The sequence below is a fragment of the Pteropus vampyrus genome, unplaced genomic scaffold (genome assembly GCF_000151845.1).
Source record: "Pteropus vampyrus isolate Shadow unplaced genomic scaffold, Pvam_2.0 Scaffold25, whole genome shotgun sequence".
NCBI lineage: Eukaryota > Metazoa > Chordata > Mammalia > Chiroptera > Pteropodidae > Pteropus > Pteropus vampyrus.
In genome coordinates, this window is record NW_011888806.1 from 1,814,550 (window position 1) to 1,839,528 (window position 24,979).

The window sequence follows — 24,979 nt, forward strand, 5'->3', positions numbered from 1 at the left end:
ATCTTCTTCCAATTTGGTTGTAAATGTTCCTGCTTTACTCTGTTCTCCTTCCTCCCTATTTTGGGGAGAAGAGTTGGAGGACATGACAGTTTCCAAGAGACCACAGTAAGATGTTTGTGATAAAAGAAAATCAGAGAACTTTGGTAGCTAAAGATAAACATTATTTAATCAATCCTTTTACTGCCTACCATGTGCCTGGTATGTTATAGTTTTTGGGGATACAGTAATGAAAAAGAAACCTTTGCAATCAAGAAGATTAATCATTAAACTAATGCTTATGTATTGTTTACTGTATTCTGAGTACTTTTTAAAAATTCACTCATTTAAACTTAAGAACAACCCTATGGGATGGATAGCCTAGTTCTTCCAATGGAAACTGAGGCATGGAGGTGATACTAGTTTGCCAACTCCTATAGTTAGTGACAGGATGAGCTGTAGGTAGAACCTAGCCCATCAGCCCCAAAAGCTCACATCTTACATGCCCTAATAGAGTGAAAGAGAGATCATATTAAATATAAAGGATTAAAATATATAGTACATTAGTAGTACATTAGATATTTATTCATATTAAGGAGTAAAATAGAGCAAGGAAGGAAAATAAAGGAAAGTGTGTGTGGAGGACAGTTGTTTTAAAGAGCATTAATTATCACAAAATGCTTCACAGAGAAAGTGTCATTTGAGTAAACTTGTAGAAACTATATCTATCTATTTATCTATCTCTTTATATATTTATACGTTTAAGGTGAATCTGTATATATTGTGTGCATTTGTGTATGTGTATATATGATATATATATATATATGTGTGTGTATATATATATATCTCTCTCAATTCTTTTTTGGTTGAATAGATGAAAAAAGCTTAAATTTCTAAGAAAATACACAAATTATTATAGGACATTTGTTCACTTTGCAAATACCATGTTTAAATATAACCACACTGTCCATTAACATTAATTCAAACTAAAAAGTATCCAAAATATTCAAATAAGTGTTAGTATTAGAAAATATTAGTGACTTAAAATGGGAGCTAACAGCCCATTTTCTTAAGTTTCTGGACAATTACTAATCATTCTTTTGTGATCAGTTCTGGTCATAAAATTGAATGTGATTGATCACTATAAAGTGTGCACTAATAATGATTAATTGTACTGATTAAACACAACAGCTAAACCCTGCAACTATTCAGCATGTCATTACTGAAGAAAAATTCACTTTAAATGCACTAGGAAGCTAATGCAACTTACTTTACTTAAACATAACATTTTCTGGGTTTTAATTACACTAAGTATACTTGCATAGATTCCTAAATAATTTACTAATATCGACTAATATTTAATATGACTTTTTATAAATATGTCTTAATAAAGGCCAAAAGCATCATAATTTGGTTTGTAGTGAATAATGTATTTTGCAAGAAAAGAGTTAGCCATTATATCATAAGAAGCTTTATTCAGGCTTGTTTTCTATACCTACCATTTTATATAATAGAGTCATTTATGTTATTCTAGGTCAATTAGCTTAAAGAAATCTAAGCATGACTTTAAAGCACATGAAGAAAAATTAAAATGCTTTTGATAGTGTGCTCTTTCAAATGAAAACATCATCAATGCTGGAGAAGAAGGTCAGTGAGCAAATAGAATCATGGCAGTTTTTCAACCTCAGCACTTCTGACATTTTGAGATGGATGACTTTTCATTGTGTAGGACTGTCCCAAGTATTGTAAGATATTTAAAATCATTTCTGTCCTCTACCCACTAGATGCCAGTGGAAATCCCTCACCCATGAACCTGGTTGTGACAATCAAATATCTTTCCAGAACTTGCCAAATGTTCTGTGAGGGCCAAAATTACCCCTGGTTAGGAACTGTTAGTATTAAAAATGCCTTCTTATATTAATAGCTATATTGGTAATAAATAGGTGAGCACAAATTTATTTATTAGGCACAAATTATATACAAGTGCTTTGATAAGTGCTGAAATATATCATCTCATTAATTTGTTTCATGTATCATAAAAGAAAGCACTCTAGTTATGCCCATTTTAGAGACAAGAGAAACGAGCTCCAAGAGATTGAATCACATGTCTAAAGCCATGTAGCCAGCCAGTAAGTAGCAGACAAATCATTTGAATCTGCAAGTCATAATATCTGATTTCAGGAATTATACACTTGACTACTTTTCTACATTGCCTTCATTTCCTTAAAGTTTAAATTTGAAATGTCTTCAATGAATTTAAAAATCAAAATGAAAAAAGAGAAATTTATAACAATTATAAATGGTTTAGACTTTTTTTATAGAACCAGATAAATACTATGGGCATATTCAGAATCTACAAAACACACATTGTACCACATCACATCATTCCTCAATTGGTACTAGGAAAATGATTTCACTGCTGATTGAGTTTGGCTGACAGATCCAGGGAGGAGGAGGGCATGGGCAGGAGTACCTCTCAAGAGGTTGTAAAGTTCTAAGGACTGGGACAAGTGCCAGAAGGAAAAGAAAAACTGAGCTGAGTGTAAAAAAGAAAGCTTCTCTACAGAGAGTGTGTTAAACCTGTCAAATCAACAGAATAAATAGAGACATCTGTCAGTTTCTCTGTTAACCAGGATATTCAATTGATGCATTGAAACAAAAATGAAATAAAAAGCCAATTATCATTATAATTTTTATAATAATGGACTTATAAAATATGAATATTGGACAAATGCAGATCTCATTAGTCAGTTGGAAGAGCACTTGAACAGGTATATCTTATAGTTGATGCTGCTATCAAACATTTAACATGATAGCATTTTCTCATAGCAACCATTCCTTTGATTATAGGCAGTTGCCAATCAAAATTTCTTTTTATTAAAAAATTAACTTGTAACACAATTGCAAAATAACTTTTCTCACTGATATAATGCATGCATATGCTAATAACTTTATGTAAATTATTAAATAGCAGTTAATTAAGAATGAATATGAATTATACTAAAACTAAATCAAATTTAAACAAACAAAATACCTTATCATCATGATAATAACTGATCGCTAATAATATTGAAAAAGTTGATTACTGTATTAGTTTTCCATTGCAGCATAACAAATTTAGCAGCTTAAAACAACACGTTTACTATCTCAGTTTCCATAGGTGAAGGTTAAATTTGCAATTTAGGGGTTAGCCAGGCCTGTGTTCTCATTGGAGGCTTTAATGCAGAAAGATTCACTTCCAAACTCTTTCAGATTGTTAGAAGCATTAGTCACCTTACATTTACAGAACTGAGGTTCTCACTTTCTCTATGGTCTTTGACCAGGCACTGTTTTCAGCTCCCACAGGTTGCCTGAATTTCCTTGACAGGGCCCTCTCCATATGCCCTCTCACAAGATGACAGCTTATATCTTTAAAACCAGCAAGAGAGAAAGAAGGTTTTCCAATATGCTTGCATACAAATACCTGCTTGCATACTTCTACTGAGAAGTACATGCTTACATACATATATATGTGTGTGTATGTATATATCTATATAGGATAGATATAGATAACATACATATGTGTGTATACACACACAGATCTAATTATGAGAGTGACATCTCAGCACTTTTGCCATATTGGGGATTACATAGTGTATAAACTTACACTGTGTCATTCTACATTCTACTCACAACTACTCTGAAAAGCATCAGTACAGAATAACCTGTGCCAGATACACAACTTTTATCTTCATGGGTTTAAAACTTTAAATGAAAAAGTAAACAAACAAAACACCAAAAACTATAAAGTTAGAAGAAAATATTTATTTTAAGTAAAAATATTTTACCTCTATAGTATAGAATTTCCTTAGTACTGTATAATGTTAGCATGTGTTTGAGAATGAACTTTTTCTTCTCTGGGAATCAGACATTTCTGACAGCTCTGGCAAGTGATAATGCAAGATTTCATCTCTTTGCGTGAGAGAGAAGAATCCTTGGAAAGATGTTTTGCAAAAACTTATCTCCAAGTCTTTAACCAATATAGCCTATATGACAGTCACAAGTATGCCATCAAATCTAAGAATCAATGATAAGATACACTGTTACTATTATTCTCTCTAAAAGGAAAAAAATGATAAACTTAACATACATTATTCCTCAACTTGTTAAATTTTTTGCTTAATAGTAGAACTCTTTTAGACTTAGCTTAACTAGATTTTTATTACTTTTTGACTATTAAAAAAAGAAAGCATAAATAAAATATTGGTTAAGATAGCCCTAATATTTATTCACTTTCAGAGTCACTTTTAGATCACTTTGACCCGAAGTTAATGATGACTGCTTTGACCAAACACTATAGTACTCTACAGTGTATCGGGAGAAACAGAATTGCAGCATTTATTGACAGAATGTTTTATTCTTATCTCTAAGCCAGTGATACCCATATTAAGTCAATTAATTATTTTTCATCTTAGGAAAATAAGAATCTGTGTTTTACATGTTAAATGAGGCTGTGTTGTTTTCCTAGTGGTGCCATAACAAATTACCACTAATTTAGTGGCTTACAATGAAAATTTATTATCTCACCTTTCTAGAAAATAAATATATGAAATCGAAATATAGGCAGGGAAGGCACCTTCTGAAGGATCTGATGAATAATCTGACTCATGACCCCCTCCTAGCTTCTGACGGCTGCAGGCAGTCCTTGACGTTTCTTGGCAGTAGTTGTATCCTCTTATCTCTGCTTCTGTCTCCACATGGTTCTCTTCTATGCATCTCAAATATCCCTCTCCTTTCTCTTATAATGACATTATTACTGGATTTAAGGCCCACCCTAAGTCCAAGAAGATTTCATCTCAAGATATTTCATTGTATCTGCAAATACCATATTTCCACATAAGGTCACATTCGCAAGTACCAGGACTTAGGACTTGCACATATCTCTTTGACTGGCACCATCCAACTCATAAGGGACCATTATAGCAGCAACATTGAATGTTGCTGTATGTAAATAAAAGCATAGTCTAAATATTAAGAGCAATAAGATATTATTTTTTACATTTTAAAATCAGATATCTTTAAGATATCTGCATTAACTGCTATTATTTGGTCATTCAGTATCAATTCTCATACCAAATTTATATTTTGTTTAATCCACAAAATTTAATGGATGCAAATTAGGAATCAGAAGACTTGGAGATACATGCTATATTTTAAATGCAACTAACAGGAATAGCATTCGATTATGCATATTAGGAATATAAACATCAGCATTCTTAGAGATATGAATGACAGATAACATTATGTTTTGAATTTGGCCACTCTTCCATTTCAATGAAAGTATGTAAGAATTTGATGAATTGTATTGGTTACTGACAAAGAAGAGCATTTAAAATGAATCTCCTTCATTTTACATTTGCATTTGTTCCCTTGAACTTAGCCTTATTATTACTAAATGCTTTATAATAAATACATATACATATTAAATTTCTGATGAGTTCAAAAAGTAATTTTAATGTCTTGGCTCTCAGTTTTCAAAGGTATTCTAGTTTAACGTGCAAAGATTGAGTCTAATAGTTTCTCTTCTTCAAAGGCAACTAATTTTATATACTTAATTTTTAAGTCTTACTGTCAGAGAAAATCACACAATGGAAGTGGTAGCCACATTTTAAAAATTGCTGAGAAAAATTCTATTGAAGTAGAAAACAGTCATAAATTAATTATTTTCTATAAATAAGATCTTTCAGATACACACTTAATGCTCATACAAATGTCTGTGTTTGAAAGTTAGCATAAACATGTTCAAGTATGTATGTATACACATGTACAATTTTTGATCCTGAGGATATACATTTCCATTCATTTCAAGGTGTTGGAATTAGGAAGCCACTAGTTCAGGAAGCACTGTATTAAAGTGACCACCATTAATATTTTCATATAAAAATGTAATGGTTATATTAAACCAGAATATTTATGGTTACCAACAAAAGGTAGATTTCTTTGTAAATAGTTTACTGTCTTGACAAGTCACCAGGCTAAGCCAGGTTATGATAGCAATAATTATATACATTGTATTGAATTCTTCACTAGATTGGGTGATCAAAGCAAAGGTTATGTTATTTTGAACTAATCCAGTTGGTTTTAAAAGTATAGAGATATTTCTCAGTATACTAAATATCTCACTTCAGCATCATTTGAACTCCTTTGTTTATTAAGATATTTTTAAAATAAGAAAAGTTCATTTAGTTATTTGGGAAATATTTATTAAGTGCTGACTACATTCTATGTTCTGAGTAGGAGGCAGCCTCTACCATGTCTTGAGACTTCACCTCCTATCTCTTGTGCCTTTATGTACTCCTGTACACTTGAGAGTGAGCTGGATATAGTGACACACTTCAGATGAATAGAATAGGGCAAAAGTAATGTGACGTCACTTCTGAGATTAAGTTACAAAAAACTGTGACTTCTGTCTTGTTCACCCTCTCTTGCCTGCTAGATGGAAGCTACCTGCCATGTATGTATAAGACTCATATGGCAAAAAACTAATGGAGACCTCTAGCGAACAACTGGTAAGAAACTGATGTCCTCAGTCCACCAACCTGTGAGGAACTAACTTCTGCCAGCAACAGGTAAGTGAACTTGGGACTAGATCCTTCCTCAGATACCTTGATTGCCTCATTGTAAGAGATCCCAAGTGGGAGTGCCCAGCTAAGCTGATGGATGGGAACTGCAAGATAATACATGTGTGTCGTTTTGGGAAATTTTTTAATGCAGCAGTAGATACTTACACTACTTGTACATACTAGTAAGAAAATCAGAAACAATATGTGTAAGGGATATAGGAAGCAGATAAAGTTCAATATCTCAATTTAATCCTTTAAAATTGGGATGGTTGAGAATATTTTGATGTAAGCATATGTGTTTATGTGTTTGCACACAACTATGCTTTTTACACTTGATGAAAAATATATGACTGTTTTCCTGAAACATATGACATTTGTCTCATAACTTTATAGGCATAGAGAAGGGTAACATTCTGAGTTCTTGTTAAATAAGAGATTCTAGCACATAATAAAATTTGTACAGCCTCTCTGACATAAAATGCTTAGTTCTTAATTTCAAATATACTCCAATATTTTGTCTTCTTTCCCTGCAATGTATTCTTTCAATTTTAAAATGAGATGACAATTACAAACTACAAATGAGGCAGAAGAAAGATTGTAGCTAGGTAAACAATTTAAGAAACAATCTGCTGTGTAACTTATTTGGACTCTGACATTGACTTGAACAAAATCAATTATTTGGGAAAAATTATTTGATATAAATTATTTCTCATGCCTTGTCTTATGTTTGCAAATAGAGATATAGCATTCATTGTGTCACATTCATCAAGCATATATTTGTTTTAGAAATGTGAATCAGTATCAATAAAGTACTACATTTGTTACAAAAATTGACAGTTTAAAACATGTAGTTGGAATAAATTTAAAAGATGGGAAAAGTATAAGTCAGGGTGATTTGCTTGCCCTAAAATGTTTTTAGAATAGCTCCAGCCAGAAAAACTAGTTTAGCCTTGTCTATTATTGAGAAGTGAATCTTGGCGGAAGCTATCTCTTTAGACTTTTTATCTGAGGCTGATAAAATCATATAAATGTTTGAATACATTCACATCCATATATCTTTTATTTTTGTTCGGTGTGAAAAAAACATACATCTTACAACTAAGATACTTTTTTTTTTCTAGGTTAAATATGACTTCTTCTGAGAAATTGTTTCCAGCAGGCAGAGTTAGACATTTCTTTATATTTAGAACATGTATTGTAATATTTTTATTTTCTTCCTTCTCCAAAAAATAAAATAGAGGATTGGAAATACTTGATTCTATGTCCAAAATACAAGGCCCAGTCTCAACACAATGATAGTTAACTGCATTTTTCTGCAGCAAATATTTTATCACAATGTTACTTTGTGCTTTGTAGTATATTAGTAGACAACATTAAAGATTTGCTCCAATAATAGACCTTTAAAGAAGAAATATCACAAGAATATGAGAAAATGTTCCATTTATTTTGTATTTTTGGGGTGAGGGATGCAAGAAGGTATATACACTATCAAACGAATCTTCATTGTTCTGATCTAGCATCTGTGGCTAAGTTCAGGAAAGAAAAATGAATAATAATTCTCTGACCACTTAACTCCATGTTTTATTGACTATTATATTGGAGAATTCCACTCTCCCTCAAATAAAAGCCAACAAGCTTATAACAACAGAAAAACAAGTTGATTTACCAGAAAGGTTCACATACTCTTACATTTTTTAACAACTCAATGTAGCTCTTTAATTAAATTAAAGAAAATCTGTAGAGATTTTTAAAAATAAACTTCCCTATGTTTTAAGGGTGATTGAATTTATTTTATATCTCTATGTAGTTATGTCTTTCTTATGAGCACTGGCTAGGTACTAAGTGAAAGAACAGGAAAATAAAAGAAAAAATATATTTTATGCCCATTACCCATATATTTTGGGTTCAATCTATATGTATGTCTTAATACATGATACTTCTTTCACTAAATTAATACAGAGATTATAAGACTTCAGAGTCTTTAAGTTGTCGCCCAGTATATATATATGCTCAGCTACAAATATGCTCCATAGAAAACTGAATTCTAAATTGCTATCTCAACTAGTATATCATAGGTTTTATCTTCAAAAATAAAATTCATTTAAAAATGGTAAACAGAACATTATTTGTGGTTTTCTTAATGATAATATATAATAGACTATAAAGATAATTCTGAAAGAGGGGCTCTAACTATTTTTGAATGATGTTAGCATCTTACTTATATAAATATCCAAGCTGATTCTTTAGAAATGAATATTTGATCAATAAATTTGTGTATTTCTTAAAAACTGTTTACATTACTATTTATATAGCGTACCACTTTTAGTTTTTGAACTCATACTTAAATCCATTTAAAAAGGACATGATCTTCATTTTTGGCATAATTTCTGGTATCCCTTTAGACCATGCTCTTTTAATTTGTATTTGAATACCACCATGATTGATTTAATTCTCACTGCCCTTAACTAAATTTAAGGTTCCAGATGGAATAGTTTTTGTTATTGAATAAACAAATTATTAGAAAAGTTTTCTAATAATTAGTTTTTAATCTTAAAAATTGTCATATAAAAATTGTTATCTTAAAAATTACTAGAAAAGCAGTGAAATTACATTAAGGAATGATACTTTGCTGATTGGGTAGATTAATGGCATAGGAATGTACATACTGAATATACTGGGAAACTACATGGGTCAAAAATATTTAAATAACAAACATTTAAATAATTTTAACAATCGATATTAACTAATAATACTTGTAAGAAAGATGACCCTTGCTATGCAGACTTTTTTCTGTATATGAAGAAAAGACATAATTGATATTGCTTAACACTGTTCATATGGACTGACTATAACTACACTATGTATTCCAAATTAATCTCCTTGATTGATACTAATTGAAACAGTTAACAATACTGTTACATATAATTAAAAAAAAACAAAACAGCAATATAGTGACTGCTGATGGAATATAACATTCCTAGTAAATTCTCATTTATTCTTACTGAACTCTATCCTTTTAAATGATAAATTATTCTTTTTTTACTATCGCTATCAATTGCTTTTATTTTGAGGGAAGAGGAAACCTTGATTTCCTTATAAGCTAAATCCAATAAAAGAGGTGTTAGGTGGACTATTTGGGATTTACATGTTTTCAAGTATTGCTTCTCAGATGTTAATATGTATAAAAATCACATGAGGAACTTGTTAAAATGAAATTCTGATTCGACAATTTTGGGACACGGTCTGTGATTCTGCATTTTTAAGAAGCTTTCAGTTACTGTGGAAGCTGCTTGTTGATAAGCAAAATTGTAAAGAATGAGAGTGAAAAAAAAGTGAAAGGGATTAAGAAGTAAAAAGATACTTATTAAAAAAGTCATGAAGGTGCAAAGTATAGCGTAGAGAATATAGTCAATAATATTGTAAAACTATGTATGGTGCCTCATGATTCTAGACTTATTGGGGTGACCACTTTGTAAAGCATATAAATGTCTAATAATCATTTTGTCATACACTTGAAACTAATATAATATTCTATGTCGATTGTAATTGAAAAATAAATTTCAGTAAAAGAACACATATTCAGGTGAAGGCAATGGGGAAAAGCAGTTGGTTCTGGAGGAGACACCTGTACGGTCATGTAACAGCCCTTTGAAGGAAACTTCAGAGCTGCCCCTTGGCGCAGAGCTCATAGTTGCCATGGAAATCTTGAGACGGATATAGACGGGCAACTTGGGAGAGAAGAGAGAAATCTTATTATGTTTTTCTTGGATAACAAACACATGCCTCTGTTCTCCAAATGTAAAATACAATATCCAGTATGATAGAGAACTCAGAAACCCATATATTCACATACTAGTTTGCAAATACTAGTGCAGAACAGAGCTTGACAAGCTTTAAAATAATATAAAAACAAAACAAAACAAAAAAATTTTTTAGTTTGCAGGCAATACAAAAATAGATGGAAGGGTGGAATTGGCCCATGGATGTCATTTGCTGGCCCTTGATGTAGAAAATGTATTTAGAGGTTCAATATTTGAAAGACTGATGATCCATTTATATTGACAATAGTACTGGATTCCACAGGGTAGGTGAGTTTGGAAATGGAGAGGTTATGATGGAGATATTGTGTACAGTATGAATAACTCTGTTTGGAAATACAATGGAAAGGAGTTAGCCAAAAAAGAAATTTGTATTTGGTCAGGGAAGACATCAAGTCATGGTTTTGAATATTATCTAGGAACCTTTCAGGTTTGTTTTGCTCAAGGATAAGCCCCTGATGAGAACACTGCAGGAGGAGATCAATCTGATGGTGCCGTGCAGGAAGAGATGGTTTTACTGAAGGCTGGAAACCCTTATAGAAGACTACTGCAATTATCTGAGCATGAGAAATTGGTTTAAAAGAGTGGTAATAAAAATATAGAGGAGGAGATAATAAAGATGTTACCGGTATGAAAAAAATTGATTCAGAGTATGACCTTGATATTTTAAAGACAGGGAGAAGAAATTCAAACATATTTCTGAGAGTTTGAATTTATGTACCCAGAAAAATGATGGTGCCATCGATGCTTATGGTGAAATCTGGAGAGCTGAGCAATTTGAAAGGAAAGATTGTGATTTTAGTTAGACTTACTATGGTTAATGAGCCTAGGACTTTTAAATGAAAAATCCCAACTGTCAGTTAAATATAACAAAGCCAATATTTATCAAGCATAAAGAAAAAAAACTTCTCGGAGAAACTGAAGGAGTAATTAGACTTGTAGAAATACTAACATATGTCAGTATCTTCAAGATTGGGGAGGGGTTTGAAGGAGGCAGAGGTGGTCTATTGTGTCAAATTTATATCTTATAAAGCAATGTTTTTGGCCCCAGGCTTACAATTCCATTTTAAAGGTGCAAATAGCTGTATTCTCACCCTTTGGGAATGTTCAATTTCTATTCAAACAGAAGCAGTTGCTGTATGAGTGACTGCATCTCACTGTTTGCTAGTGTGAGGCTAAGTCACAACAGAAGGTTAACAAAAGATTTTTCTGGTAGGTGTATTTTTCTGCTAGATGAAATATAAGCTTCATAAACTGAACATTATAATCTCAAGAAGGATTTTGCTTCAGGCTCATCTCATCTCCCATGGGCTGCGGAGATATGTGCGTGAGCCAATTTGCACTTCTTCACAACACTTTGATTCATCTAAAATTACAATACCATTCTTATGTGATTTTTATGCACCCAGAGGAATTAAGCTCATCATTACTATTATGACAGTAAAGCTCTCTTAAGAAGTTGCTATGTCGGAAGTTTTCCCAAATGATTCATTTGGATTTTCATGCCTTACCTCCAAGTATGTAATTTCCCATTTCCATTTTTAAGGTACTTAATATACATTGTACTGATGTTTTAAAAATATTTATATAAAAGAATTTTAGTAAGACATAGTTTATAGTAAACAGACTATACTGTATTTTGGCTCACATATTCTGTGTTCACAAATTATATATGTAAGGCGGGAGTTTAGAATTACATGGATAACCCCAAAGAGGATATTTTCAGGCTTTTATTTCTTAATTAATGCAAGCTAGATGCCTACTGAATAGACCTAATCAGAACACATCTATCTCTGACATATTTCATCTTGAACACAGATCATTGAAGTATCTACATTTAATTGTTTACAACAATTCAGAAAACAGGATTTTTAATGGATTTAGGAGTTATTTGTATACCTCTTAGACATCTCTTTCTGATTATTTAAATTGCCTTGTTTTTTGAGAAATAATCATTAAAATTTCAGAGGTCTTTTGTTAAAATGTTACTCAACCTCTTACAAGATAGAAATGCTAAGTAAAACAGATAATAAACTGTTTTTATTTGATAGTTGATTATCTCAATTATATTTGTCAGCTGGGAATGAATTATTCCTGTAATCGTGTTTAGAAATAGTGGTGAACGAGAGGCTGTACTCTCTGTTTCCCAACCTAGAGGAAGGAGTAAACATAAAAATATAATAGACCAGAAAACATGATATGTACATGAAATGAATTTTATGTACATATAAAAGATTTTCTCAAATGATTCATTCATTTTTCGGTATACACACACACAACACACACATATGCTGAAAAATAAGCCAGTATTTAATTATTTTTCCTGAAACACTGAAGCAGTAACATTTTTATTCTACAAATTAAAATGAACAAAAAACTATGAGTTCCTTTTTGTGGAAACACTCACCCTTAGCTTGTAAACTTAGACCTCATTTTCACTGTACCCAATTGATATCTGTGAGAAATACTATCTTCAGAAAAAGACACAGTTTCTGAAAAGATGGACAATCATAAAAGATCATATTATTAGTAATATACTTATCTATAAATACTATTCCCTTATACATTATATCATTTGCTCAATAAACAGACAAAATAGAAATCATTCCAATTTTACGACTTAGGCCAGAACAGTTACGTTTGTAACTAGTATATCACTAGAGAGAAGGTGATAAAATAGTGACATGTCCTGGCTCTTGCAAATGAGGAATCCAAGGTTAATTCGAAGTCTAAGTAGAAAGCATCTTTCCCCGCTACCCAATACCTCTGTATCTGAGCAGAAATATTCAGAGCAGGAAAATACTGATCACCACGGAAAGCTCATACACGTCAATCTAGCTCAGAGAAACAATGCAGAAGCATTGTCTAGCCTTACCTGGAGTGAAAAGAGAAGACTGCAAATTCTGTGATGAGATGTCCGGAGTTTAGCCAAGCTACCTCACGTATTCCTGCTTTGGCATCTATTTCATTTGACCAAGCAGCCTGTCTGTGGCGGGGAGGGGTGGGAGTCTTGATACAAGTGCATGCCCTAGATAATAGCCCACAGAGTTACATGTATGTAAGTTTCTGATGTGACTTCTCTATAGCCATTGTGATAAACATGTCTCCCCTGCTTTCCAGGATCTTTAGGCTTGTATACTCCTTGAATAAGATCCCTGGGGAGCTTACCAAACTCCTGTTCTTTTTGCTTTGAATTGACCAATCTGGCCTTAGCCTGGGAAACCCAAAGCATCCGACTCACAGGTCCTAATAAAGTCCAGGTGTCCAGCTCCTATCTTTTTCTCTGTCTGTGCTCTGCCTTGAACTCCCTGTATGGCTCCTCAAGGTGTGCCCTGTAACTTTTCTGAGACCTATTAGTAATAAACTACTCTATTTCAGTTCCCTTGTGTTTTTTCCATGAACCTGGATCACCATTTTACACCCTCACCCTAGGGCTTTAATTAGCAAATGTTAATTTAAAACAAAGTTACAAAATAAAGACTGTGAGCAAGGAGGCATCTTATAGCAAATTTGGCTGGTTAAGGGTAATGTCAGTAGCCTTAGTAATAAAAAATCTGATAAAGAATATTCTCTATACTTTATATTCTTTATTGTTCATTGTTTATAAGTATAAACACCAGTAACGATATGGTTCTGATTCTCAAATATAGGTTCTGTTATTTCAAAAAAAAAAACCAAAAAAACAAAAAAACGAAAAAACCTTGTTTTCTTTACAGTCTTTGGTTAAATAAGCCTGATATATATTTTGATCACTGGTCTGAGTGGAACAATATTTGTTATTGCATCCAAGAATGTCATTCATTTTTAATGGGAGTACAAACTATTATAAAGAGTATTATGCTACAGATACCATATGATTCAGCAATTCCACTGCTGGGTATTTATCTGAAGAAAATGAGAACACTAATTCAAAGAAATATATGTACCCCTAAGTTCATTGCAACCCTATATAAATAGGCAAGTTATAGAAGCAACTTCAATGACCGTTGAGAGATATGGTATATATACATATATACAAACACAAACACAGTATGGAATATTACTCAGCCATAACAAAGAATGAAATCTTGCCATTTGTTACACCATGGATAGACCTAGAGAATATCATGCTAAATGAAGTGTCAGTCAGAGAAAGACAAATACATATCATTTCATTTATATGTAGAATCTAAAAAACAAAACAAATGAACAAACAATACAAAACAGAAAGACCCATAAATACAGGAAAATAATCTGGTGGTTACCAGAGCAGGAAGAGTTTGGAAAGTAGGTGAAATAGGTGAAGGGGATTAAGAGATACAAACCTCCCGTTGTAAAATAAATAAGTCATGGGGATATAATGTACAGCATAGGAAACATAGTCAATAATATTTTAATAACTTTATATGGTGGCAGATGGTAAATAGACTTATTGTGGTGATCTTTTCATAATATATATAAATATCAAATCACTATTATGTACACCTGAAACTAATAGGATATTATCTGCCAATTATACTTCAGTTAAAAAATAGCATTATACCATTGATGTGTAAATAAAAAAGAGACTGGAGAGAATGGACACAAAAATCACAGTAATTATCTTTGCTGAATGAGGTTAAAATAATTTATTATTTTCCTTGTATACTTTAGTATAGCTTTCATCTTTTCTATTATGAATGAAAGTAAGGTAGCTAAGAACTCAGCTTTAGCTTGGAGTGCCAAAATTTGTTTCCCAACTCTGCCATTTATTAACTGTGTGCTGAAGTTAAGATTTTTATGTTACGAATCCTCATTTGAAATGTATTTATTGTGAAGCTAAGATTTAAACACACTCAAGCATGGAATGTTCAATAATATCACTGTTAATTTATTATTAATTATTTTAAAATTTATTTTGCAATGAAGGAAAAAAAAGAATTTTTTTTTTTAAGTTTTGGACACCCTGAGAACTAAGAAATATATTTCATAATTCTTTTTTTTTAAGTGTAAAGTGTACAACATGTTGATTTGATACACTTATGCATTGCAAAACGTTTACCAGTATAGCATTAGTCAATACCTCTATCACATCACATAATTACCATTTCTTTTTTTGTGGCCAGAACATTTAAGATCTACTGTCTTTGTACCTTTCAAGTGTATAATGCAGTATTATTAAATATAACACCACACTGTACTTTAGATCCCCAGTACGTACTCTCTGACAAATTTCTCCTGATTTCCCCACCCCTCAGCCCCTAGTAATCACCATTCTACTCTCTATTTCTATGAGTTTGGTTTCAGTGTTTTATTAATTTGACTTATTTCACCACCTGATTCCTGAATTTATTATAAAGCTGCAGTAATCAAAACAATGTAGTAATGGCTCAAAGACAGACAAATAAATAAATGGAGTAGAATAGAGAATCCAGAAGTAGACTTCACATATTTGACAGCTGACTTTGTCAAAGCCGAAAATACTTTGACAAAAGAGTTAACATTCTAGGATTGACTTTAAAATTAAGATATATCTCACTTAACTTATAAATAGGAATGGAAGGCTGCCTTTCCTAAACTTTAACCAAATACATGCATATTAGTGCTACTATCTGACAATGAACAACCTGTGCTTGAGTATAACAGATCATCTATAATATTTACATATAGCAAGCTACAAATCATGTGCTTTTAACTCCAGATGATTGATTAAAAAATAGCCTTACATAGAAAAAAATAATGTTAAGAAACAAAAATATAGTGAAATGCAAAGAGGATTACTTTATCCTCTATGCGACCATCAAGAAGTTATTAATCTTGCTGAATCTATAATTGTTTGTCTGTAAAATTGGGATATAAAAGGCTAACTATAGAGATTTGGTTCAGGTGATTTCAGAGTAGATGATATCAAACTAATGTACCCACAGATAATAATTATAAACTGTGGAAAAATATATATATGTGTGTACATATATGTGTGTATGTGTATCTGTACATATATGTATATGTATAAATGCACATGGACACACTATTTCAAGGCACAGGAGAGGGACTAAAGCATAAAAAAAATCGATGGAGATTTGACACAAAAACAGGCAAAGCCAGCTGAGAGTATCTCGTTGTGAAGTCTACATTGATATAGCTCTGTATTTATGATGGCTAGAACTCAAGCAGAAATCTATGATCTTTATCCACTTGAGGGGTCAGAGGATGTAGTTTAGGGCATACAGACCAGTTGAAAAATTAAGCATAGAAAAATACCAGAAAGGATAGAAAAACTCAAAATGTTCAGAAAAATTCTCTTCAAACCTTTGACTTAATCATGGAATTGTATAAGTGTTGGGGAGATGCCAGAAAAAACAGATGAAATACTAAAAAACCTGATCAAAAATTTCAGCTTCTACTCATCTCATGGAAGACATAGTATTGAGTCCTGCCAAGGTGGAGCTACTTGTAAATACCTTGGTCAGTCCATTTAAAGCTCCAAAGAGACTTACATTAGGCATAAAGAATACATCCCTTAACTAGGGGATTCACTCCAGGAATAAGGGAAAATCTAAAACAGGTTTACCTTAATAAAGCACAAATCCAACTTCCCATTTGTACAGGGTAATAAACCAGTAGTAGTTTGAGTGCCAAACAAAAATTAATACTCCTCAGATGAAGATAACAGAAGCCAGAGTCTCTACAATGTATTATGCATAATTACAGTATGTCTTTGTATAGGTGAAGAGACAGGATAATCTACTCCATGATATCAGAATTAGCATTAAGTGGAATTGGAATCTACTATCAAAGAATTAGAGCAGTAGTTCTGAACTGGGTGATTATTGTCCCCCAAAGTGGACATTCAGAAATGTATGGTGGTATTTTTGATTATGTAAGCTAATGGGATTGTTGCTGGTGTCCAATGAGTAAAGGCTAAGGATACTGCTACACATCCTGTGATGCACAGGGCAGCTTCCTCAGACAAACAATTATCTGGTTCAAAATGGTAATTCTGCTTAGAAACTCTGACTTAGAGAGATATAATGTTGTAATGAATAAACATCTAGGGATTCTCAATAGGGAGATAAAAAGCATAAAAGTAAAAAAGGTAGTCGATATATATGTTATCAGGAAATGAAATTTAAAACCACAATAAGATACCTTTTTACATCCACTAGAATGAGCATAATTCTAAAAAGGCAGAAAACTATGAGTCTGGTAAGGATTTGGAAGAATTATGACTCTCATATTTTAGGGATTGGAACGTAAAATGGTATAGTCACTTTTGAAGATGATTTGTCAGTTTCTTAAACTGTAAACTTAAACTTGCCATATAACACAGAAATATGATTCTTTTAACTCTATACAAGATAAGTGAAACATACATATGTACAAATACTATTACATTTAGTTCTGTAGTAACATCATTCATAAGAAGCAAACATTTAGAGTATCCAAATGTTCATCAACTGGTGAATGGGAAAAATATGAAAAATGAAGAAAATGCTACATGTTGTAATATAGAAAATCTTCATAAATATTATCTTCTATTAATTAAACCAGGTGTAAAAGACTACATATTGGATGATGCCATTTACAAGAATGTATATAAAAGGGAAATCTTTAAAGACAGGAAGCAGATTTGTTGATGCTTTGATTTGGAAGTTGGAATGAGAATAAACTGTGAACTTTGAAATGATGGAAATATTCTAAAACTATCTTTGTAATTCTATAAATTTATTTAAGAGCATTGAATTATATACCTATAACTGCTGATTTTATGCTATATGAGTTATACCCAAATACAGTTGTTAAAAATATAACAAAGAAAAGTACAAAATAGAAAATTACAGTGCCTGAAATAAAAAAGAAAATAACAGATGTGTTTAATAGCAAATTGGAGATGGCAGAAAAGAAGAGTCAGGTAAATCGAAGTCAGATCAATAGAAATAATCTAATCTGAAGAATAAAGAGAAAATTCAACAAAGCCTCAGGGCACTTATAAAACTGTATTAAACAGTCTGATGTATGTGTAAATGGAATCCTAGATAGAAGGAGACTGAGGCAAAAAAATGTATATATATTTGAAGACATAATAGCTGGAAATCCTCCAATTTTGTAAAAGAAATGCACTTACAGATTGAAGAAGCTCTGGCAACTCCAAACAGAATAATTGCAAACAAGACCACATCTAGACATGTCACATTCAAACTGATGAAAATTAAAGTTACAGAGAAAACTTGAAAGTAGCAGAGAAAAAAAATATGTAATACAAACATCGATATGTTAGACTACTATTATCTCATTTGACTCAAAGGACAAAAGAATGGAACAACATCTCTAAAATGTTAAAAGAAAATATCAACACAAAATTGTATAGTGAAAATGAAGATAAAGACATTTTCAACTCTATGAGATGTGAGAATATTCATTGCCACCAAACCTGCCCTACTGAAATGCTAAAGGAAGGTTTTCAGATTGAAGGGAATGAAGACAGATGGAAACTTGGATATAAACAAAGGAGGGGCACTGGAAATGGTATATATGGGGTTAAACATTATTTTTTTAAATTTTATTAAAAAGCCATTTAAAGCAAAATTAATAACTAGTAATGTATTTGTAAATATTTGTAAAATTTTCTGGCAAAGGACTTATATTCACTTTATATAAAGAACTCATTTAATTTATAGTTGAAAATACCACCTACCCAATTAAAAGACATGAACAAACATTTTACAAAAGAAAATAAGCACATGGAAGGAGCTCAACATTGTCCTTTATCAAGGAAGTGCAATTGAAAACAACAATGAGCTATTACTGCACTTACTGTAGAATGACTGAATTTTAAAAATGAATTAAAAAATAAATGTTTTGAGAGTGTGGAGTAACTTGGAACTCTCATTGCTGGTGGAGGTATAAAATGGAAAACTGATTTTTTTAATAAAAGTAAACATGCACCTGCCCTACAACCTGTCACTTCCACTTCCTGATGTATAACGAAAATAAATGAATGTATGCATATTCCCCCACTAACAATATATGAAGAAGTTTTTGACATCTTTATTTATAATAGCTCCAAACTGAGGTGGAGGTGAGGAAAATAAGTTACCTATTCATAGGAAAATGGATAAACAAATTTTGGTATATTCATACAGTGGTATAAACTAAGCAAGAAAAGTGATTACTAATACACACAACAACATAGATTAATCTTACAATTATTATATTGTATGAAAATATTAATATCAATACCCTATGATTCCATTTACATAAACTTCTAGTAGAGGCAAAAATAATCTATGGTGACAGAGATCAAAAGAGTGGCTTCCTCTGTGGAAGACTGACTCAAAAAGACAACAAGGACACTTTCTGGGGTATAAAAATTCTGTTTTTAGTGTTGCACACTAAACACTCTACATAGGTGTATAGATTTGTCAAAAAGTATCAAGTGAATATTTCAGGTCTTTGTATTTTGCTGAGTACATTAAATTTGAATAAAAAGTATTTTAAAATTCTAACTATGCATTAGATATGTTTATTTCTCATTGTTTCTGGAACAGAATCATAATTTTTGTCCATATACTCAAGTAGTTTAGTCTCTTCAAACTAATCTATAATAATCATATTTTTAAAAGATTCAGCTGTAACCAGAATCACAAAATATCGATTTGTAATGAGCAATATAACTGTGATGTCCATGGTGACTAGCAAGGAGATACGTTCTCTGTAGGAGGGTCTTCCCGGAGATGCTAGTTTCCAACTAGGATTTAGTTTGGTGAGCATAGAACTAGTTCAAGGATAATTAGTTTTATAATTGCAATGGCTGGTGTCATCAAGCTAGGGATAGCCTTCGGCAGCTGTCTCCCTTTTGGGCCATGTGGACCTTTTCCCAGATTAAAAAGATGTGAAGCCACATGGTCAGAGTCCAGTCTTTTGAATGCACTTTCTCTGAGCTCCACTGAAACACTGACTTTCTGTTAACACAGTCTTTCTCTAAAGAAGAGTGAAATCAATGACAATTAAGCTTTATTCAAAATCTCCTTCTCATCCTGCTCTACTGAAACTTCAACTAGGTCATTTTGTTTAAACTTAGATATTTCTATATTTAGTTACAGTTACTGGTGCAGAAATCTCTATATGTATCTTTTAACCTATTTCCTGTTTAGAAAAAAGAAAGTGCAGCTCACTGCCTGCATTAATTTAATTTTATATAAATATGCGCTCTGAGGCTATAGCAAATCTGACTGGTTTTCAACATGAAAATAAAATGTAAAAACTGTTCTTGGAGTTATTTTTAAACAGAACTTATCTATAATCCTAATGTAACAGAAATGTATACATAAATCGGACTCTCAAATGAATCTTCAGCTAACAATTTCGAGAATGATGTTAACATCATGCACAGGAATGCTATTTTCTAGGATTTGACATTTTAAGCGATCAAGAATTACTATATTTTGGAATGAAAATACCACTACTAAAAACAGAATGCTATAAATAGAATGATGTCATTTGTTTCCAAAGACTATCAATACTAGAGTGATGTGAAAATAATAAAAGTGAGATATTTCATGGCAAACTTTGGGGATAAGGTTAAGATTGTAATCCATGAGTTATCTTAGGGTAAACGCTGCAGCCACAGATGCCACTGGCAAGTATTCTAGGGGCAAACAGAAAATCGGTTAATATTTTAACACTTAGAGGATAAGTTCTTAGGGGAGGTCCCTCATAAATCTGTTTGTTTGTAATAAAACAAGATATGGGATATGGTTGATGGTACAAAATAATTATATTACAATGGTTTAAAGATAGTTACATTATAATATTTAAAGGCTCTTTTTATACCAAAAAAAAAAAAAAGTGTTCTACAGACTTTCAGAGCTTTATCTCTGGACTTCACTCATCCTCTCTTTGATTCTTATGCTATCCTTGACTCATTCATAAGATTTTCTACATTTTAACCGATCTGTAAATATGAACTGTCATATTTTGTTTGGCTAATTCCTGAGCCTCAGCTTGCCCTGAACACATCTGATATAGCAATAAGGTAATATTCAGACACAGGGTGAACATATATGCTTTTTTGTTTTTTGGCAATAAAAATGGCTAAAAACTTAGTTATCTTAATTTACTTCATTAAAGTTATCCCTAGTCAAAATAATCACATAAAACAATTAAGCGAAATGAATTCTGGTATCAAAATAGCTGGTGAAAATAGTGTTAGAAGAGTTCTTTCTAAATGTGATATACCCATTTATCATAAATTTCTTCTTTGTGGGGAGGGTGCATTGATTAATTAACTAACTGAATAATTTATTAAGTCTCATGTTTTATAGGTGAAGGTGAGCTGATTGAAAAATCTTTTTGCCCTTCGATTACCAAAGTAGACTTACTAGTGCATATATTTCTCTTTCTTTACTCTTCCATTCATACCCTACCTGAAGCTGTGTTTTGAATAAAACAGAATGATTACCTAAAGTCGTATATTTTTAATATGAGATTGGTATTACGAGCCTAATTTTCACGTTTGTTAATAATTCATTTTCTTTCATTGGTAATAGCAAAATTCAGAAATATACAAAGGTCTTGTTGCTCTCATGTAATAGGTCCTCAGTAAATATTTTCAGGAATGAGTAAATGAGTGTTCATTTCCTCAAGGTTTCTATTTTCTTTGTACATTAGAAGTTATATATTACGTTTGATTATTTTTAAGATTGACAAAATAATATTTAACAGTCATTTTAAAGTATAAACTCATCCCTGTAATTAGAATAATTATATCCTTTAAGGGGAGACAAAAGAGAGATCAATTCTGTGACACAGTAAAGGATTGCTTATATGAAATCTAATGCACCTCTGAATTCCAGAGAGCATGGCAGCTAATTTTTAATAAAAGGTAGAAGAGTCAAGAAAAATGTGACCTGACACACCATGGAACAAGACCTCAGATGCTGGTGACTGAGAAAATCAGATCTGGAAGACATTCTCAAGTGAGAGCAGTAATTTCTGGTCATGATCCAGGAACATGGCAAAAAAGTATCCCGAAAAAGAATAAAATGAAGTAGTAATTCGTCTCATCGCATAGGCAGAGAACTATCCTATTTTAACAGAAAGATGTGGCCATGAATTTGTGTGAAATATGGAGGTGTCAGAGCAAGGATAGTTTGTGGATCCAAAAGGTAGACAAGATCTAGATTCTAAGTGCAGACCCATAGCAGAGTCAGGACCTTTTCATTACCTAAATATTGAGAAACTAGTTAGGCTGTTAGAACAGATTCTTGAGCAGGACTGTTGGGATGTGAATGAGAAGACCAAAGTGGAGGGAAGATCAGTAAGTGTATACTTTGAAAAAAAGTTATTGAGCTATTAAAAGACTATCAGATGCAAGTCTCTAGAAGCATCGGATTTTCTAGGGATTCATGGGAGGTAACAGCATAACAGTGCAGAAATGACTAAAGTGTTAATCAGTATGGCATATTTCACTTCATTTTATTCAACATTGAATTAATGTAAGTATTACAGGATATCCATTTTCACCAATGCAAGTAGAAAATGAAGTGAGGAGGTATGTATTTAAATAAACATCAGTGTGTACGCATATAATTAAATTCTAATTGATAGGCTTATTTTCTTTATTCCATGATTATTTGGAAGGATATTCTCACAACCTCTAATTATTTTATATTTTCACCAAAAATATTCACTTGTTCTCAAATTGTGAAGAAAAGAGTTGTTTTCAGGTTTCAAGCCAGCACTAAAATAAATTAAAAATATTAAGACACCTCCAAAATTGAGACATACCATGTGATTAAAAATATATAATTTTCTCCATATCTGTGGTTGAATATGATCACAAAAATTCTCTTAAGTGTACTATTGTACTATTTTCTAATTTAATGAAATTACTATTTTTGAAATTAAAGGAAAAATAAATTATTTGATTATATAATTATTCAATAGGTTTATTTTCAACTAAGGGAAAAATATGGTCATAAACAAATGACTTGAAATTACATAGAATATTTGTGTTTTATTTGCTTCTAAAAATCAATAGCCTCATATGGCTACATTTATATACCTAATAAAGAACACTTTATGAAAATATTGTTTTAACTCTTATATTTCAGTTTAGACTGCAGTCAAATAATTCTATAATAATTTGCCTAAGTAAGCCCAAACATGATATCAGGAACATATGAATAATAAATTTGTGTTTTCAGTGTCATGTCTTATGTTTAAAATGTTTTATTGAGCTGATAAAAGACATATTTATAAATGAAACCAAAAACTATACATTATACCTTCCAGAACATTGCTGTTATTATTGAATAATACATGTGTGAGTATAGCATGGTTCATGTAAAGAATAAGTATACAAGATTTCTGCTGTTGGCTAAGGCAGATCAGGTCTTAATCAGACCAACTCTCCTGCTGAGAAAAGCTAGAAAAATGGAAAAAATATTTTAAAAAATCAATTTAAAAACATCAGAAAGCTATCAAGTCAGCCAAACTTTTAGAGGTCAATATCTTAGAGATAAGAGAGAAAAAAGATGTGTTTGTTATTAGAAGTTGTTCACTTTGGAGTTATTTGCCTATTTATAGGTAGCAGTCAGATCTTAAACTTCAACTAGCTCTACCTTTTATTATATCATGATGATTGTCCCTAGGCTGAGAAGCAAAAGACATGCTGAGAAGCTGAAAAAAGCATTTAGCGGTATCCTGGAATCTTGGAAAGGGTAGTAAACTCTGGAACAGACTAAGATTTCGGTTGGACTCCCTGAAGAAAAGTGCCCAAAGAGAATGGCCAGAAAGAATATAGAATTGCTCTCATGAAGACTGAAACCTAGCCTCAAAACAGTTCAGTCTCCAATAGGATTAAAACAATTTTCCCTTAATCTCACTGCTTATTAGGAGCAAAGGAAGAAAAAAAAATTTCCAGATCCACAAATAATCAGTAAAAATTTTCATACACAATATCTTGCATTAAAAAATAATTAAATACTAATTAAAAAGCCAGACTGTAGAAACATAAGTACAGAAAAAATAGCAGAGAGAGCAGTCATGGATTTTAAGTAACTGTAATTTATATATATGAAAACATATGGAAAAATGAGAATTTCATCAGGAAATTAGAACTGATAAAAATAGTTCAAAAATAAGTCTAGCATTAGAAAAACATGTTATCTAGAATTAAGAATTTGATGAACTGGTTTAAGAGCATACTACACACAGCCCAATTAAGAATTATGACCTGAAAGATAAATCAATAAAAATAACCAAAACAAAGAACAGAGAGATTAGAAAGTTTGGAAAGTACAGTAAAAAAGGGTAAGACACATATGAAGCATGGTTAAAAAAAAAAAAATTGGAAATGTTTGTAATTAGAGTTACAAAGGAAGAAGAGAAAGATAGTGTGGTAGAAACAATATTTGAAGAAAAAAAGTACATAAATTTCCAAAACTATGTAAGATACTAAGCAACAGATTCAAGATAGCACTGCAAACCTCAAGCTGGTTTTACAACTACTTTGTTGAACTTTCTGGCATTGTCTGCTAAGCATAAACATATGAGTATCCCCATACCTAAGTAATTTCATTCCTAAGTCTAAAAACAAGAGAAATGTTTACATACCAGTAG